Source organism: Hoplias malabaricus, chromosome 3 (assembly GCF_029633855.1).
Source record: "Hoplias malabaricus isolate fHopMal1 chromosome 3, fHopMal1.hap1, whole genome shotgun sequence".
NCBI lineage: Eukaryota > Metazoa > Chordata > Actinopteri > Characiformes > Erythrinidae > Hoplias > Hoplias malabaricus.
Genome location: NC_089802.1, coordinates 35,639,986 through 35,659,071, shown reverse-complemented (window position 1 = coordinate 35,659,071; position 19,086 = coordinate 35,639,986). Strand labels below are relative to the sequence as shown.

Below are 19,086 nucleotides of genomic sequence, written 5' to 3'. Positions count from 1 at the left end.
TGAAAAGTTTCCCCCCTCTCATATACTAATGTGCCACAAACAGGAAATTAATATCACCAACCATTCCCATTTTATTAAGGTGTATCCATATAAATGGCCCATCCTATAGTATGTGTTATCTAAAGATCTTCTGTAATATACTATAAAATCCAAATTTTTATCATGAACATTAAGGTTTTTAACACATCAGTATTGAATGGACTTGACCTCCATTATCTTAGTAGTTATGCAACTAATCTCACCCTTTGACAAGAAAGGGATATTGCTACAGTGGTGTACTTTTTAAAAGAACTAATCACTGATTGTAAAACAACTCAGCAATCTTTGTCCTTGAAGACTGTGCTTCATTCTGTTTAGTCCAGATGCAGTTGTGTTCTTGGGCAGGTGATATTGCATTTGTCACAGATTTTGGACACTGAATATGTGAGTAGTTCTGCAAAATAATTTAAATATAGACTGTACTCTACCAGCTGCTCTGCATTCCTGATTTCACCCTGTTCTTCCATGGTCAGGACCCCTACAGGACTACCAGAGAACAGGTATGATTTGGGTGGTGGATCAATCTCAGCGTTGCAGTGATACTGATGTGGTGGTGTGTGTTGTGTTGGTATAAATGGATCAGACACAGGAGTGCTGCTCTGGTTTTTAAACCCCTCAGTGTCAGTGCTGGACTGAAAACAGTCCACCAACAACCAGCGTCCTGTGGAGGAAGGACTTGACAAAAACAAATTCAGGAGATGGATAACTAACAGGGCCGTCACTAGAGATTAATGATTAGGGGGCAAAGATTTAACGAGGTGGGTCTGGGATAATTGCCTCATAGCAGCAAATTTCTATGACAAGGTACAGATTAAGCAACGCTACAAGGGCCGATGCAAAACACATAGGTGTGGGAGGGACTGTGACTCCATTGGCTGCACACTGAATAATGGACAGATAAATCAGGCTGCTGATTGGCTAAGTAAAGGTGACGACCAATGAAAAACGTGTTTTCTGTTTAGGAACCGTGGAGAATCTACCCCTCGCTCCGGTTGAGAGATAGCCGCGTGCTTCTGTCTTAAACATTCAAGTATGATCTCAGAAATACGGAACATTTAGGGCTAGAGCCCCCCTAAAACAAGTATAACGACGTCCATGCTTTCCAATATTGGGAATCTTAGCTAACTGTAAATAAATAGAAGTACTTTACTCACTCAAATCAACATTTTTCAGGAGTCAAATATGTGTAGATTAATGTCCAAGACTTGATTGACTTTGAAAGAAAATATGTTTTTAGATAAAAACGCTTTTGTTTAAGTAGGTGCCAATACTGCTAAGATTATTGCCGCCCCCTATCTTCGGCCACCTCCCCTGCTTGTGACAGTCAAACGAGACAGTTGCTACCACATTCAGTGGTTTTGAGAGGTTCACAATGAGATTACGTTTGTCCTGTGTTGGTATCCGTACTTTACATGTAAGGATTACAGTAAATTTTCCCCTCAGAGAAAAGGACGCCAACCGGTAAGCTAACTTTTACACTGAGAGAAATATCTGTCACGAAATGGAAATGTGTTGTGTTCTACATGCAGTTTTGCACACAAAGAATTACAACACTGTTAGAGATACTTAGAGATAATTAGATAATTAGAGAGAGCGGGATTGCACCATATATGGCAGTGGCCGGAATTAGGGGGACGGTCGACTCCGGTAAAGTTGGATTCATATTCGCATATTCAGATTTCTTTCTTCAATAGCTCTCAAACGGTGCATGCAAATGACTTAATACTTGCAAAGTATTGTTTTTGGGATCCAAGACAAGCAACTACAACTCCCTTTATGTCAGAAATGTTTGCCATTTAAAAAACACGAAATATGTTGTTTTCTATGGGCTGCCGCCATCTCCGCGAGAGCTAAGGGATCGTTTACAAACTACACTACACGGTAAAAACGAAGGTGACGAACCTCACACATGATGTATACTACATCTCTTACCTTCATAAATTTAACCATTGCTGGCCCGTGGTGATGGGTTTTTGAAAATAAATTTCAATAGCTTGGTCAATTCAATTCAATTCAATAGTTTGGAAATGTATAATATAGCACTGTGAGATTTCCTTGAAATGTAAAGTGCATTACAAATAAAATGTATTATTATTATTATTATTAATATTATAAGTTGTATCAGGTTAAAAGTGCTGAACTTGACTTGAAGGTATTATGACACATTTGAATTATTGTGATGTTATATTTTTGCCATATCACCCACCTCTATCTGTACTTAGCTAAAAATTATTAATACATTGTTGATATGGTATTGAAATTTCAATCATTTAATCTTTTTTCCATTTTATATGTCCTTTCATTGGCATTGTGTTGCCTTATGTGTGTACCTAGTAAGAATGTTATGTTTCTTCAGTAAATCCTGAAAAGAAGCCTTTTCTGATTGGCATGGGCCGAGCAGACTGCACTGGACCGGTGGGAGATATTCCCCTGGTGAGTAGCAGGGTGCTGCATTTCCAAGAATGTTGGGATTAGTTCTTGCTTAAAATCTGGCACTACAAGTCAACCTTTCATCTGATTTAGGTTTTTATGTCTGTAACACATTCATGGCTACATCTTACCATACCAGTCAAAGGTTTGGACAATTCTTCTCATTAGTCATTTTTGAATAGGGATGTTCACTGTATAAAACCCAAGTTATGGTCGCAAACACATTAAGAAGGTGAGCAGTTCTACAAATTAAATCTGTCGAGGCCACAGCTGTACCCTGAAACCATTCCAGGTGACGACCTAATGAAGCTGACTGAGAGAACGCAGAGAGTGTGCAAAGCTGTCATCAAAGCACAAGGTGGCTATTTTGAAGAATCTAAAGTATAAAATATATTCTGGTTTGTTTAATGCTGTTTTGTTTAATGCTGTTTTGTTTACTACGCAATTCCATATGTGTTCTTTCACCTTTTTAATGTCTTCCATATTCATTTACAATGTATAAAACAAAGAAAAAACATTGAATGATAAGATGTGTCCAAACTTTTGATTGCTGCTGTACATTCACAATATGTGTAAAATGGCCCAAAACAAATGAAAACCGTCCCTGAGTGGCCGTGTCCAAACATTTGACTGGTACTGTATATGAAAGTGATATAATGCACTTGGTTGTCAGTGTTTATCATACTTTCTTTGTCAAAAGATGGGCTATGCCAACCTGGATCAGACGGCAGGAGGGATCCACACTCGATTGTTCAGCAGAGCTTTTATTGTGGATGATGGCAACAAGAGGGTGGTGTTTGTGAGTGCAGAAATAGGCATGGTCTCTCAGAGACTGAGGCTTGAGGTACACAAAAGTATAATTGTTTGATCAAACCCACTGTTCTAAAGGAGTCCACTCACACTGTTCTTCTCACTTCTCACTACCACTGTTGTGTTTTTGCAGGTGCTGAAGGAGCTGGAGCTTCGGTTCGGAGATCTCTACAGACAGGAGAATGTGGTTCTGAGTGGAACACACACACACTCGGGCCTGGCTGGGTATTTCCAGTACACACTCTTCATGATCACCAGTAAAGGCTACATCAAGTCATCCATAAAACCCATCGTTGACGGAAGTGTCAAGGTGCATGTCAACTTTGTTCTTATCTCTAAGATGTACTGCCTTAATGTATTTAAGATTCATTTAAACTGTTTGAATTGAAGTATTAAACAGAAAACTTTAAAAATGTTAGGGTGCTAAGCAGTTTTATGATACATAACAAATACAATCCCACACTGTTGTTAGCAGAAGGAATAGCGGTTGCAAGTCATGAGGTGTTTATCGCTGTAAATCTGAATACATTGCAGAACTAAAAAAAAAAGCATTAGGTTCATTCACTGTCTGTAAGCGCTTATCCAGTTCAGATTTGCAGTGGGTCCAGAATTGCTGGGCACAAGGCAGGAACACACCTTGGAGTGGGTGCTAGTCCTTCGCAGGGCGACACACATTCAAACATTCACTCACACCTATGGACACTTTTGAGTTGCCAATCCACATTCCAGAGTGTGTTTTTGGACCATGAGGGTGGAAACCAGAGCACCCAGAGAACACACCAAACTCCTCACAGACAGTTACTTGGTGCTGGGCTTGAACCCACAACCCCTGGAGCTGCATGCCAGCAACACTACCTGCCATGCTATATTTTGTAGCTCAGCAAATTATTTGTGTTTTGTAATCCACAACAGAAAGTCATTCCAACCCAAGAAAACCATATAAATGTATGTCACCCTAAGAAGTACTGGCACCCCCTCCAGGGTGTCTACCCACACTGCACTCAGTGATTCCAGGTAGGCTCCCAACCCACTGCAACCCTAAACTGGATAACAATTACAGACAATGAATGAATTAAAAAAAACAAAAACATAACATTTCATCTGACAGCCAAAAGCTACAGGGGTTGGACAATGAAACTGAAACACCTGTCATTTTAGTGTGGGAGGTTTCATGGCTAAATTGGAGCAGCCTGGTGGCCAATCTTCAGTAGTTGCACATTGAACCAGTAAGACCATGTGCATCCAATGGTTCAAACATTGTATCCTGAAGGCGGTGCCGTGTATCAGGACGACAATGCACCAATACACACAGCACTGGTGAAAGATTGGTTTGATGAACATGAAAGTGAAGTTGAACATCTCCCATGGCCTGCACAGTCACCAGATCTAAATATTATTGAGCCACTTTGGGGTGTTTTGGAGGAGCGAGTCAGGAAACGTTTTCCTCCACCAGCATCACGCAGTGACCTGGCCACTATCCTGCAAGAAGAATGGCTTAAAATCCCTCTGACCACTGTGCAGGACTTGTATATGTCATTCCCAAGACAAATTGACGCTGTATTGGCCACAGAAGGAGGCTCTACACCATACTAATAAATTATTGTGGTCTATAACCAGGTGTTTCAGTATACAAAACCCTGTATATAAGTTCTGGTCATCAAATTCCCTGGATTGTGCAGAAGGGAATCAGAGTTAGAATTTTTGTCCATGAGATGATCTTCATGTTATAAAACATGTTATGTGTGTTGTCAATTTTTATTTTTAATCTTTCTTTAGAGCATCGACCTGGCTCATAGAAATATGAAGCCTGGAAAAATTTTCATGAATAAAGGAGAGCTTCTAAATTATACCCGCAACAGAAGTCCACATTCATATATGAATAACCCAGCAGAGGAAAGGAAAAGGTACGTTCTTATGTTGTGCATTATGTAGATCATATTTATTTCTGCATGCTTTTTTTGAAATATTAATGCTGCTAATATTTGTATTACTGAATATTATTGAATTGATTGAGATGCTATAAAATGGTAAACACCAATTGGGTCTAATCAGATGAAATAAACTGTTTCAAGTACAAATATGACACCAATAAGCAGGTCATAACCCTTAAGTTCACAGATCTGGATGGGGATGGAATAGGAATGCTCAGGTATTTTTGATTTAAGATCATTTTTTTTATCAGAATATATTGTCTTTATATTATATCCAGTTTTATGACTTTCTTTTTCAGCTGGTTTGCTGTCCATTCAGTTAGTATGCATGAGACCAATCAGATGGTGAGCTCAGATAACCTTGGCCATGCTGCCTATCTGTTTGAGCAGGACAAAAACATAGGCTCTTTACCTGGCAAGGTACAATGTCTTATTTCTTATTATTTAGTCATTTATCGTTTGGTAATTAAAAATCGCACATACGTTTTTTTCTGATTTATTCCTTTTAAAATGTTGCACTCCTGTTTTTTATTTTTCTTCCATTTTTTTTATTGAATCAAATCCTGTAATTCTTACTATTTGTCCTGTTCATTTTAAGCTTCATAAATGCATGCGTAAGGTTACATGTGGCACACTTAGTACTTTATCATACCTGGCATAAACCTGTATCATTGTTTGATTATTTAACTAGTACTTCATCAAACAAGAGTAAAAATATTTCAAGTAATTTTGGAGCATTTCTATTGGTCCATTCATCATTAAGTTGTCTCACAATGTGAAGGATACCTACTGTGTTTAAATGATGTAGTAAAATAAAAAGGGTCAGATACTGAGATACATGTTTTTAATTAGACAGCGACAAAATATGGGATACATATGAAGGCACTGTGAATAAAGTCTATGCTGAAAATGAGTTCACTCATATTAAAATTCTTTTTTAACCTCAGGGTTAATCCATTTGTAGCTGCATTGGCTTCTGCCAACAGTGGAGATGTGTCTCCAAACACGAATGGTCCATACTGTATAAACACAGGAGAGAGGTGTGACTGTCTCAACAGCTCCTGTCCCATTGGAGGGGTGAGTGACCTTCTCTTATATCTTAACTGTTGAAACAAAACCTCATATCTGCAGGATGGTAACTTTAGGATGGTAAGAAGATAAACACATTTAACTTTATTGTAGTCTGTGTAACAGAGTGTTTTACCAAATAATGAATTACCATTTCCATAAAAATTTATTATCATACCATAAACAAATGTAATCAATCAAAGTACAAGAAACATCTGATTAAAATTTATAATGCCTCAGTGTCTCTATATTTGTTGACAGAATGAAATGTGCCTAGGGTTTGGTCCAGGAAAAGACATATTTGAAAGCACTAGGATTATTGGAGAGAACATCTACAGAAAGACAAAGGTAAGAGGGAATATATCTAGCCTCATAAAAAATATATTGATTTTCGAATGTGACTGTAGGGGTTATGTACAAAGTAAAACCTCTTTTTGAGAAGAAATGTGCTGAGAATATAGTGCATAGTGTATTGTTTTTTTGTAGACCTATTTATATTCTACTACAGTGCAAAAAATAAAAGATGAAAAAAGCTCCTACAGACATTTCTTTGGGCATTTTAACGTTTTTCATTAATTTCATTTTTTTGTTATTTCAGATTACAGCATTCATTTTTGAGATGAATGTTGCTTTAAATTTGTTTGAGATGGAGGTGGAGCTCTCAACTTCACACAAGGCAAGTGTGACAGTTCTATTTTAAGCTTTGGTCTGTTTTATGTAGTGGAACAATACGCATAGTTTGTTATTAATTTGTAAAATGTTTACAGCCCTGCAACCATCTGTTTGTTTGTTCATTTATTCATTCATTCGTCTTCTGTAAGCATTTAATCCTGATTGTTTGTTGGTGGATCAACAGCTTGCCAACATTGGCCCTGATTTTCAATTCTGGTTTTAAAGGCAATGTCTGATTGTGGGGACCTGCTTTTCTCTCTTTTGTTTACGTTCAAAAGCTCCACGTCTTTAAGGTTAGAATGGTATGTTTGAGGGAAAATAACAACTGTTGTTTGCACATGGATGAAGTTTGACTTGTCTGTAGGTTTTTCACTATCTGAATTACCACAGAAACTCATTTGTAACTCAAGGTGTTAATTTTTGTAGTACTTATGATCTGTTTATTTTCATGCGTTTAACACTCTCCAGAATGTAGAGTCTGTTCCAACTTCAGCATAAACAAGTCAAAATTACCCATGTATAGAGAATAAATAGAGCAATATCCTAATTTTGGTTCATGACATTCAATGTTTGGAGGTCTCTTCATTGTCTACAAACCTCCAAAATATGTTTTTTGTTTCTGCTGTGAGCAGAAAACCTATCATACTGGACCAAGACTATTTGTTTTTTTTACTCATTTACTCTGTTTCCTCCCACGGTCCAAAAACACATGTTGGTAGGTGGATTGGTGACTCACTAGTGTCCATAGGTGTGAGTGAATGTGTGTGTATATGTGTCACCCTGCAAAGGACTGGTGCCCCTCCACGGTGTGTTCCCGCCTTGTGCCCAATGATTCCAGGTAGGCTCCGGACCCACCGTGACCCAGAACTGGATAAGCGGTTACAGATAATGAATGAATGAATGATTGTATATTATACACTATGTATAAGAAATAATGTTGAAAAAAATGCTCAGCTCATTGAAATTATCACTTTTTTATATGATAGTGTAGACAGTCCATGGCAGACATAATGCGCATGTCAGCAAAAAGACAGATTCAGCATGATGCTGAATGTGTTTGTGTTTGTCACTGAGGGCAAGTGTGTTCTAGAAATTCCGCTCTTTGTGGCCCACTCCATGTACTATGAATGCCCACTTGTGTCATGCTACACAAATGGTCAGTGGCATTGGGTGAGAGTAAGTGGAAATTATATTTGTCTTTAAAGGGCAAGTATAGTGTAGTGATGAAGCTTATATAGTGCCAAGTTGAAGTTGAAGTTTTATAGTGCCAAAATAAACTAGTTTATACTTCAAAGAACATGTCCCTCATATGGGAGCAGCCATGTTTAGTTTGGGTTTGGTATAAAATCTCTGATGCATCCAGGCCTCTAGATGTCAATATAATGGCTGTATCATAACTTGAAGAACAATCACTGGCAGATGTTTCAAACAAGTGTGTTCTTTTGCAAGTGAATTTTTCCCTAGTTCCCTAGTTACTTAGTTAAATTTTATATATTGACTGCTATATGTTTCACTAGCCAGACTAAGGTTTACATGCATGCTTTTAGTGGCTCTTACTCTTACAGTATCTTTAAAACAGGGTCAGTTGAAGGGGATCCATTCTGGGATGGTATAAGGGATGCTCTTGTTGGTGTTCAATCCCAGGAAACTCAGGAATGACATGCTCCAAAACCCGTTCTTTTCAACACTGGAGAGGTAAGAACAAATATCTATTGTTTATTCTAATCACTGGGATTGGATCAGATTTGGAGACCTCTTTGGTGGTAATTTGTAATTACAATCAATATGCAGCCATACATTTTGTTCAGACGTTTCACCAATTTCATTCATCATTGTCAATTAAAAACAGAAAAGAAACACTAAAGGACTCATTCAGGTAAAAGAGCTTAAAGCGGAGCTGAAATGATTAGATGGTATTGTTTTAATATATCCTTAGGAGAGATGAGAGACTTCAGCTTAAGAAGTCTTGTACCATGTTCCAGCACATCGATTTACCAATAGATAAAAGCAATTTTACCCTTGTTTGTAATGATTTTCTATCTAACCCTCTAAAATAATTTTATGTTTGTTATCAAACCAAGTTCTTATTGTGAGCTGCTCTTTTAATATTGTACCCCTTTAAAATAAAACCATTTAAAATTAACATTCAATTAAAAATTTAATAAATATCTTTTGGAAAAAAATGGAGCTGCATTCTGTTTGAGAATGACCTGGAATCCATTTCTGTTCTTAAACAAGATGGGGCTGAAAGTAAAAGCAGAGGGGATGGAAAAGTTTTTATAAGAATATTCGGATTTAAATGTAGCAGCATTTCTAAAACTTCTATGGCTTATATATACTAGTATTGGTTGTTTGAGCTTTGTGTATTTATGCTTCATAATTCTTAATCTGGATGCTGTTAATGTGAATGCTAAATTACTACATTCCAAGAGTCACTTTGTGTTAATGACATAATAAAAAATATTGTCCCTTAATTTCTCTAAGGGTAAAATACTGACAATCAATATCTATGCTAAATTAGTGTACTGTATTTGCATAAGTGTACCATGTTTATATTTTCCTCCAACAATATCAATATAATATGCTGTACTTTATTTTACTTCACTTATAATACTCCCACTGTGAACAGGTCAAAACTCTCTCTAGAATTTTCTAGAATGTATGGTTTATTGTTCATTTGCGTCGTTGCACATACTGTATTTACTCTTGTAAATGTTTGGTGTAGGCGAATAGTTTGATGTAGCACCTTGGTCTTGGACTTGACATCTTTCTTCAACATAGATTTAAACTCAGATTTTAACTGTGTAGAAATAAATATAAAAACCAATTTCAGTTCCACATTAAGACATGACAGATATCTTTGATAATTTGAATTCAAAATTGTTCAGAATTGTAATTTCTGCATACAATATTTGAATATATATATTAACCACTTTTGTAAAGCCCACTCTCGCTACCACACTTTAGCTAATACTAATCTTTAGCTGTTGTCCATAGTGGACATTCAGATCATTACCATTGGCTAACTGGCCATAGTTGCGGTTCCAGGAGAAGTCACGTGAGTTAACAGCCAAACATTCAAACTCGTATTTGATGTTAAATCTCATAATTTCTGAACAAATACCAACTATGAAAATATTACTCTAAAGTGAGGTTGGTTTTCTATTCAATCCTATTTCTCCCACTCAAAATTATGGGTTAATATAGGCATGGAATTAATTACTAAATAATACATTTGAGATAATAAGTAGTAAATATGAAATATCATGTCACATCATAACGAAGTGGCGGCATGGTGGCGCAGCAGGTAGTGTCGCAGTCACACAGCTCCAGGGGCCTGGAGGTTGTGGGTTCGATTCCCACTCCGGGTGACTGTCTGTGAGGAGTTGGTGTGTTCTCTCCGTGTCCGTGTGGGTTTCCTCCGGACCCTGAACTAGATAAGCGGTTACAGATAATGAATGAATGAATCATAATGAAGTAAATGATTAATAAGAAGTAATTATGCCAGATTAAGTCATTATTGTGAGATACTATGTGTAAATCATTATTATTATTAAGACTTGTTTTCTTCATGTTTTTTTTAGTACTATGTCTGGAAGAAGGATTAGAGAGGCTGTCAAACAGGCAAGTATTTTTATTTATTTATTTTTTTTTTCTCCTCCATGCTCTCACATAACAAATGGAATTTCCAACATTAGACAGCTTTCTTTGTCATATTAGATTCTGTGAAAATGCTGGAAACATCTAACATATTTGTGTTTTACTTCCAGCTCTGTCTGGTGTCTTAGTGACAATATGAAACCTGTGAAATTTAATTGGACGAACAGTTTTGAATCATTTTATACATTTACCTAGATTGTTCAATACATAGACTACAGTCTTGTGAACACTAGATACTAGTACTGATATTCAAAAGAGATATCTGAATATTAGAAGAGCTAAAATAACCATCTGACAGCTTATTACTGATGTGCTTAGTGGTTGTACATTCAAGTTAAATAGATATAAACACTGCCAATATGGTTTTGGAGGAGCAGGAGACTAAAAAGGATTTCATCAACTCAGACGCTATTGTTGCTGGCCTTTGCAATGCCTACACACACTACATTACAACTTATGAAGAATACCAGGTACAGAAGCATGCAGTCATACAACCTGTCAAGAACTTCCAAAATGACACATTTACAAGCGAACACAAAAACCCTGTTTTTCCTAATATAAGAAGTTAATGTAAAGAGATTTAATTTCTAGTACATTTGGAGTATTTCTACTGGTCAGTTCCTGAATGCTTATCACATTTTAAATGACCTAAAAAATAAATAAATAAATAAAACATGAATGTCCAGATCCAGGGTTTCTCCACAGAACAACATCCAAAGCATCATAATCTTTCCATCGATATTGCATCTGGTCGACCTGGTAATTTTTAAGGTATGACCACTCTGACTTGTCTGCCGTTCCACAGCAGGGGGAGGTGTCAGGGTTGGGCCATCCTTCTTCAAGTCTGATCCTGTTTTCCTTTGTTTTCTTTTTAGCTTTCCTTGGGTCTTTCATCTGCTTTTTGTGTCTTTTTGTCTCTTGTTGTCTGTCTTTAGGTTCTAGCTGTATCTTTCTAGGTCTTACGTTGTTTTTTGTTGTTGTTAGTTATTTGCTGGTCATTTCATGGTTATCACGGTTATGTATTTTGTCTCTATAGTCTTGTCTTGATCTCATTTACATTTTATTTAGTGTCTTGTGTTCAACTTTGTTCTTGTCTAATTTCCTTATCTGTCCCTGCCTTGTGTTATTCTGTCTCTGTCGTTAATTTTTGTTTTATATTTGTTTCTTATTTACATACATTTTTGTTTACGTTTGTCTTATTTCCTTGGTTCTACTCTTAGTTTGGTGCCTAGTTTTTTCTGTCCAAGTTATTACTCTGGGTTTTTGTTGATTTATTAGGGTCTCTTTCCTGTTCACTGTCCCTGTTTATTTTTGTTCTAATAAAACTTCATGCTCTTACATCCATTTACCCTCATATCTTAGGAGCTTTGCACGGCAGAGGATAAACTCTGTATGCTAAAACAATTCCACCTGTAACTACAGTTAAAAACATTTGTCCCGCGTATGCCATGGTTGTGGGCGGCACGGTGGCACAGCAGGTAGTGTCGCATTCACATCTCCAGGGACCTGGAGGTTGTGGGATCCATTCCCGCTCCGGGTGACTGTCTGTGAGGAGTGTGGTGTGTTCTCTCTGTGTCCGCATGGGTTTCCTCCGGGTGACTGTCTGTGAGGAGTGTGGTGTGTTCTCCCTGTGTCTGCGTGGGTTTCCTCCGGGTCACTGTCTGTGAGGAGTGTGGTGTGTTCTCTCTGTGTCCGCGTGGGTTTCCTCCGGGTGCTCCGGTTTCCTCCCACGCTCCAATAACACACGTTGGTAGGTGGATTGGCGACTCAAAAGTGTCCGTAGGTGTGAGTGTGTGAGTGAATGTGTGAGTGTGTGTGTTGCCCTGTGAAGGACTGGCACTCCCTCCAGGGTGTATTCCTGCCTTGCGCCCAATGATTCCAGGTAGGCTCTGGACCCACCACGACCCTGAACTGGATAAGCGCTTACAGATAATAATGAATGCCACGGCTGTCCTTGAATTGAATTGAATTGAATACACTTTAGTTAACCCCAAGGGGGCAATGCATGCTTGACCCACAGAAGTTACAAAACAGTACAGTAGACAGTAGACAAAAAGAAATAATTAAAATCACCAGAAATAATACCAATCCAAACTACTAATGTAGATTCTCATTTTGTAGTCTAATGGCTTCAGGTACAAAAGTTGCTCTCTGTCGCACAGTCTGACATCTTGGAACGTACCGACAAACATGCAACAAGAGATTGGCCTTCATCTCCCTAAATCATTGATGAACTTTAGACACCAACTGGTAGAAAAAACTGGTAACTATGAGCTCCGGATTTTCGCAGTTTAGGACCAAATCATATGGACCTAATTGGTTGGTCTTTGTCAAATGCACACAGGACTTTTTACTTGCATACAACACTATGACTATGAAAACCAAATGTTCACTTACAATGTGCATTCACTTCATCTTGGTCTCAATGTTTTGGCTTTGAATTGTATTTTTGTTTCATCACACATGATGAATTTTGTATAAATTTTGTATACATGTACAGGTACAGCGATATGAAGCTGCATCCACTATCTATGGACCTCACACTCTCTCAGCCTACATTCAGCACTTCAAAGGCCTGGCCAGAGCCATTGTAGAGGTGATGAACCCTAATCTAATAGGAAATGTCTTAGTTAAATGCTAAGATGTTAAAGTGTTAGTTCACTATACCTGTTCTAACACATTTCCTTATGATTGCTCTGTATTTTACTGATTGTAAAATGCACTTAACCATCACTGTATTAGGAACACTTACCTTGTATCTGCAGTCATTGCCCATTTTATCAGCTCCACTGACCATACCTCGTTGGTCCACCTTGTAGATGTAAAGTCAGAGACAGTAGCTCATCTGTCACTGCACAGTGTGTGTTCGTCCTCTTGTCATTCATTAGCAGACACAGGACGCTGTCAGCTGAATATATTGGGTTGGTGGACTATTCTTAGTCCAACAGGGACACACTTAAGGCTTTAAAAACTCCAGCAGCACTGCTGTATCAGACCAGCGCAACACACAAACTAACATACAACAACAGAGTGTCACTGCAGCACTAAGAATGATCAACCACCCAAATTATGCATGCTACATGGTAGTCTTGTGGAGGTCCTGACCACTGATGAACAGTGTGAAAAGGGAATAAGAAAGTATTCAGAGAAACAGGTATACTACAGTCTGTAATTATAGTACTACGAAGTGCTCCTGTGTGGTCTTTGGAGCTGATAAAATGGACAATGAATGTAAATGCAAGGTCGGTGTTAATAATCCAGTGATCCTTCAGTGTAGTATTTGCTAAATATCCAAAAGGGTAAAGCTGGAGAGCTGCCAAAAGGACCCGAGCCTCCGTTTTTTAGTAACCTCTTCCGTCTACTGAATGATCCTCCTGTGGATAAAAAGCCTGAAAACACCTCTTTTGGCCAAGTTTTACAGCAGGTCTATCCTTTTTATAAAGTGGTAAGTAGAAGCTAAATTAAAGTTTGTAAAGCAGTACTTTAATTAATGCTAAAAATGCATTGTTAATTTTTTTATTGACTCAGTAATACATAAGGAAAGTGTATATATAAAACAGACTGAATTATCTGTTGTTTTTTATTTATACAGGGAGAAATTGCATCTGTCACTTTTGTAGCTGGAAACTCAAGAAATTCTGGGGACATGGTGAGAGAGCATATGATACATAATGCTACATATTAAGTGTTTTATTCAGGGGTGTAACGATGGGTTAAGCACTGGAGGGACCTGCAGGTTGTGGGTACAAGTCCCGCTCCGGGTGACTGTCTGTGAGGAGTGTGGTGTGTTCTCTCTGTGTCTGCGTCGGTTTCCTATGGGTGCTTCGGTTTATTCCCACAATCCAAAAACACATGTTTGTAGGTGGATTGGAGACTCAAAGCGTCCGTAGGTGTGAGTGTGTGAGTGAAGGTGTGTGTTGCCCTGTGAAGGACGGGCGCCCCCTCCAGCATGTATTCCTGCCTTGTGCCAATGATTCTGGGTAGGCTCCGCACCCACCGCGACCCTGAACTGGACAAGCACTTGCAGACAATGTATGAACATCCGTTTAACCTCTCTAGTTTGTTAATATGCAGTCTTGCTGATTTCAGAGAGACAAGACCTTCATTACAGTGGAGAAGTTTCACAATAGCACAGGCACATGGGAAGTTGTTCACACTGATGCAGCATGGGAGACCAGGTGAAACATAAATACACCCTCATTATCCATTAGGTGATGTTTTCTTAAAAGCCTATCTAGGTATATATAGGTGAAAGCACTTTCACACACAGAGAACTTATGGAGTTGTTATCTTTTAAGGTGTATTTATTGATAAGGCTTAAGCTGCGTCAGGGGCCTTATCATGATTTATCACATTTTAACACAGACACAGAATCACAACACATTTTAACATTTTTTCTTTAATCGCCCTGTTGCATTGGATATATTATTTTTATCCTGTTCTTCAATGGTCAAACACCCCACAGGAGCAGGTATGATTTGGGTGGTGGATCATTCTCAGAGCTGCAGTGACCCTGACGTGATGGTGGTGTGTTAAACTGTGTTGTGCTGTTATGAATGGACACAAGTGCTGCTGGAGTTTTTAAACACTGTGTCCATTCACTGTCCAGTTAGACACACCTACCTTATTGGTCCACCTTGTAGATGTAAAGTCAGAGACAGTATCTCACCTGTCGCTGCACAGTTTGTGTTGGACGTCCTCTAGTCCTTCATCAGTGGACACAGGACTCAACAGAACTATAAAGAAGAACTATAAAGTGATCCTGTACAATGGGTAAATGGAGATATTTTGAGTGATTGGGCACTACTGATGTGTTCTTCAAACACACAAGAAGGTTAGTTATGAAAATAATATATGTACTGATATGTTGATTATGTTGTGCACTGCTACACAGTGATATCTGGTCCCCCACCCATCCTTAATGTAGAGATTAGCCTGTACACACACACACACACACACACACACACAAACATAAACGTATATATTAGAAATTTTGTCCTTGTCTTATAGCTCGATTGCTCCAATTTATTGATCTAACAGCAGAGAAACTGAAATTTGTGCAGCTCTATTTTTTATTTTTATATTTTTGGATCCCTTTGGTCCAGAATAAAATGCTGGATCTCGAAAGTCATTAGTTTGCTCTAGACACAAGGCATAACAGATGCATTCACCAAGGTAACATTAAAAAGAAAAAAAGATAAAATAGATGACTTACCTCAATAATGTGTATGATAATGAGTTCAATTAAATGTATTAGATCTTGAAAATCTTCAAAAATATATGAAATTGTATACAGAACCTACAGCTTATAAAGTACAGGGTATCTAATAAAGTGGTTAATGTGTGTGATAACACATCAACGGGGTCAGAGGATGCTGGAGGACTGACTGAGTCACAACCACTATGCATAGGTCTGTTAAGTTATTGTAACTGCAGCTTTTTGTGCACACTTTTAACCCTGTTGCATAAAGGACCCATTTAGAGTTTTTCACCCTATAATCCTATGTAAGATCTATTGATAGGATTATATGGATCTAACCTAATTGCTGTATTGGCCAGTTACACATTGCATATTCTTCACACTGCATTTTGACACTTTACTTAAACGACTCGTTTCTTGTTGCACTTTCCTGCCCAATTGTAGCATTGCATTCTTCTTTGCCCTTGTTCCTATGGTTTCCCTTATATTTATACTTTAGTCTTTGCTCATGCATCTATATTTTACCTTACATTCTATTTTATCTATCTATTTATCAATCTGTCTATAACAACTGAATAGTTCTCATTTCTTGCTCTGATCTGAAAAAGTGTGCATGCCTGTGTGTCCAGATTTCACTGGATTAGGGTCTGGTGGACAAAGTAATGCCACGGTGGAGTGGCACATCCCCAGAGCCTGGCACTTACAGGATCCGACACTTTGGACACTTTAAACAGCGTATCATCAACCCTGTGTTCACTGCATATGAGGGGACTTCAGATGAGTTTAGAGTCACCAAAACACTCTATTCTCTCTAACTTTCATTTCCCCCATCTCTCAACTCCCTTCGGGCAGACTGGGACAAAAAATCTGCCCTGGCATTTTGGACCAGACTGCTCCCACCACATTTGATAACGCTCACCTTTTTGGTCCTTTGTGCATACCAACAGTGCAACTCTTTAAAGCCATGTACAGCCTAATTCCAATGAAGTTGGGATGTTATGTGAGGACAAGATATTTAATGTTCAAACAGATAAACTTTATTTTATTTTTATTTTTTTTGCAAATATTCACTCATTTTGAATTTGAGGCCTGCAACCCGTTCCAAAAGAGCTGGGACAGGGGCAACAAAAGAATGGGAAAGTTGAGGAATGCTTAAAAAACACCTGTTTGGAACATTTCACAGGTGAACAGGTTAATTCGAAACAGGTGAGTGTCATGATTGTGTATAAAGGGAGCATTCTCGAAGGGCTCAGTCGTTCACAAGCAAGGATGGGGCAAGGTTCACCACTTTGTGAACAACTGCATGAGCAAACAGTTGCAAGGAAATTTCATCTACAGTCCACAATTTCTTTAAAAGATTCAGAGAATCTGGAGAAATCTCTGCAAGTAAGTGACAAGGCTGAAAACCAACATTGAATGCCCATGACCTTCGATCCCTCAGATGGCACTGCATTCAAAACTGACATCATTCTGTAACAGATATTACCACATGGGATCAGGAACACTTCAGAAAACCATTGTCAGTGAACATAGTTCCTGGCTCCATCTACAAGTGCAATTTAAAACTTTACCAGGCAAAGCGAAAGCCATATATCAACAACACCCAGAAATGCCACCGGCTTCTTTGGGCCCAAGCTCATCTGAGATGGACCGATGCAAAGCGGAAAAATGTCCTGTGGAAATCATGGACGTTATGTCCTTTGGGCCAAAGAGGGAAAGGATTGTCCAGATTGTTATCAGCGCAAAGTTCAAAAGCCAGCATCTCTGATGGTATGGGGTGTGTTAGTGCCCATGGCATGGGTAACTTGCACATCTGTGAAGACACCATTAATGTTGAAATGTTCATACAGGATTTGGAGCAACATATGCTTCCATCCAAGCAACGTCTTTTTCAGGGACGTCACTGCTTATTTCAGCAAGACAATGCCAAGCCAAATTCTGCACGTGTTACAACAGCATGGTTTAGTAGTAAAGGAGTGCGGGTACTAGACTGGCCTCCTGCAGTCCACATCTGTCTCCAGTTGAAAATGGAATATTTTGCACATTATGAAGTGCAAAATACGACAACGTAGACCCCGGACTGTTGAGCAACTGAAGTTAAACATCAAGCAAGAATGTGAAAGAATTCCACCTAAAAGCTTCAACAATTAATGTCCTCAGATCCCAAACTCTTATTGAGTGTTGTTAAAATGAAGTGATGTAACACAGTGGTAAACATGTGTTACATGTGTTACAATGGTACACAATCATGACACTCACCTGTTTCTAATTAACCTGTTCACCTGTGGAATGTTCCAAACAGGTGTTTTTTTGAGCATTCCTCAACATTCCCATTCTTTTGTTGCCCCTGTCCCAACTCTTTTGGAATGTGTTGCAGGCCTCAAATTCAAAATGAGTGAATATTTGCAAAAACAATAAAATAAAATAAAGTTTATCCATTTGAACATTAAATATCTTGTCTTTGTAGTGTATTCAATTGAATATACATTTAATATACATTTAATATAATATACATTTATATTCAATTGAATATATTCAGTTGAAAAGGATATGCAAATCATCATATTCTGCTTTTATTTATGTTTTACACAACGTCCCAACTTCATTGGAATAGGGGTTGTACCTTACCAACATTAAATACTACCAAATTGTGTAATTTATTAACACTATAAAAATGTATACTCCACCACAACATCAGAGTAATTATTTTAACATAGGCAATAGACAAAATTATATCATTTTAAAAAGTGATTTCCTTTTATTTCTGTACATTGTCCCTAACCACCTTCTTAAAAACGGCCACTTTCTTCATCAGAAATCTGATAAAGAGAAATTTCCCATTTTCCACTCCATTTTCTACATGGACCCTTGATCCTCCATGTTTGTTTTCTGGAGAAGGATTTTTGTAGGAGGTGCTCAGTCACAGAACCAGGAGACTTCAGTCAATAGCATTCGACACGTGAAAAGAAGACATCTCAAGGTTTCTGTAGTTTCTCATGGACAACAAGATCATTTGGAAAGACAAGGGAGTGTTTAGCTGATGTCTCTCCTGCAGCTCAGATAATCCTCCTAACAAAAGTGTTGCAAGAGTCTCATGTTTCTACTCTTGAGATTAAGCTGAAGTCTCAATAATGCAGTATGTAATTTTCATAGTCTTTGTAACCTAATAATTTTAATTAATCATTGCAGTATGTGCCCTGTTCAAATTAAAATGCACTTTAATATAATTTAAATAAAATATTGTCAGACAGCACACATGTCTGGGCTGGAATACAT

General features: G+C 38.1%; 1 pseudogene; it reads left to right on the top strand.

Moving 5' to 3' along the window:
• The first annotated feature begins 1,649 nt into the window (after positions 1-1,649).
• On the top strand, positions 1,650-16,625 carry LOC136691415 (neutral ceramidase-like; annotated as a pseudogene).
• The last annotated feature ends 2,461 nt before the right edge of the window (positions 16,626-19,086 follow it).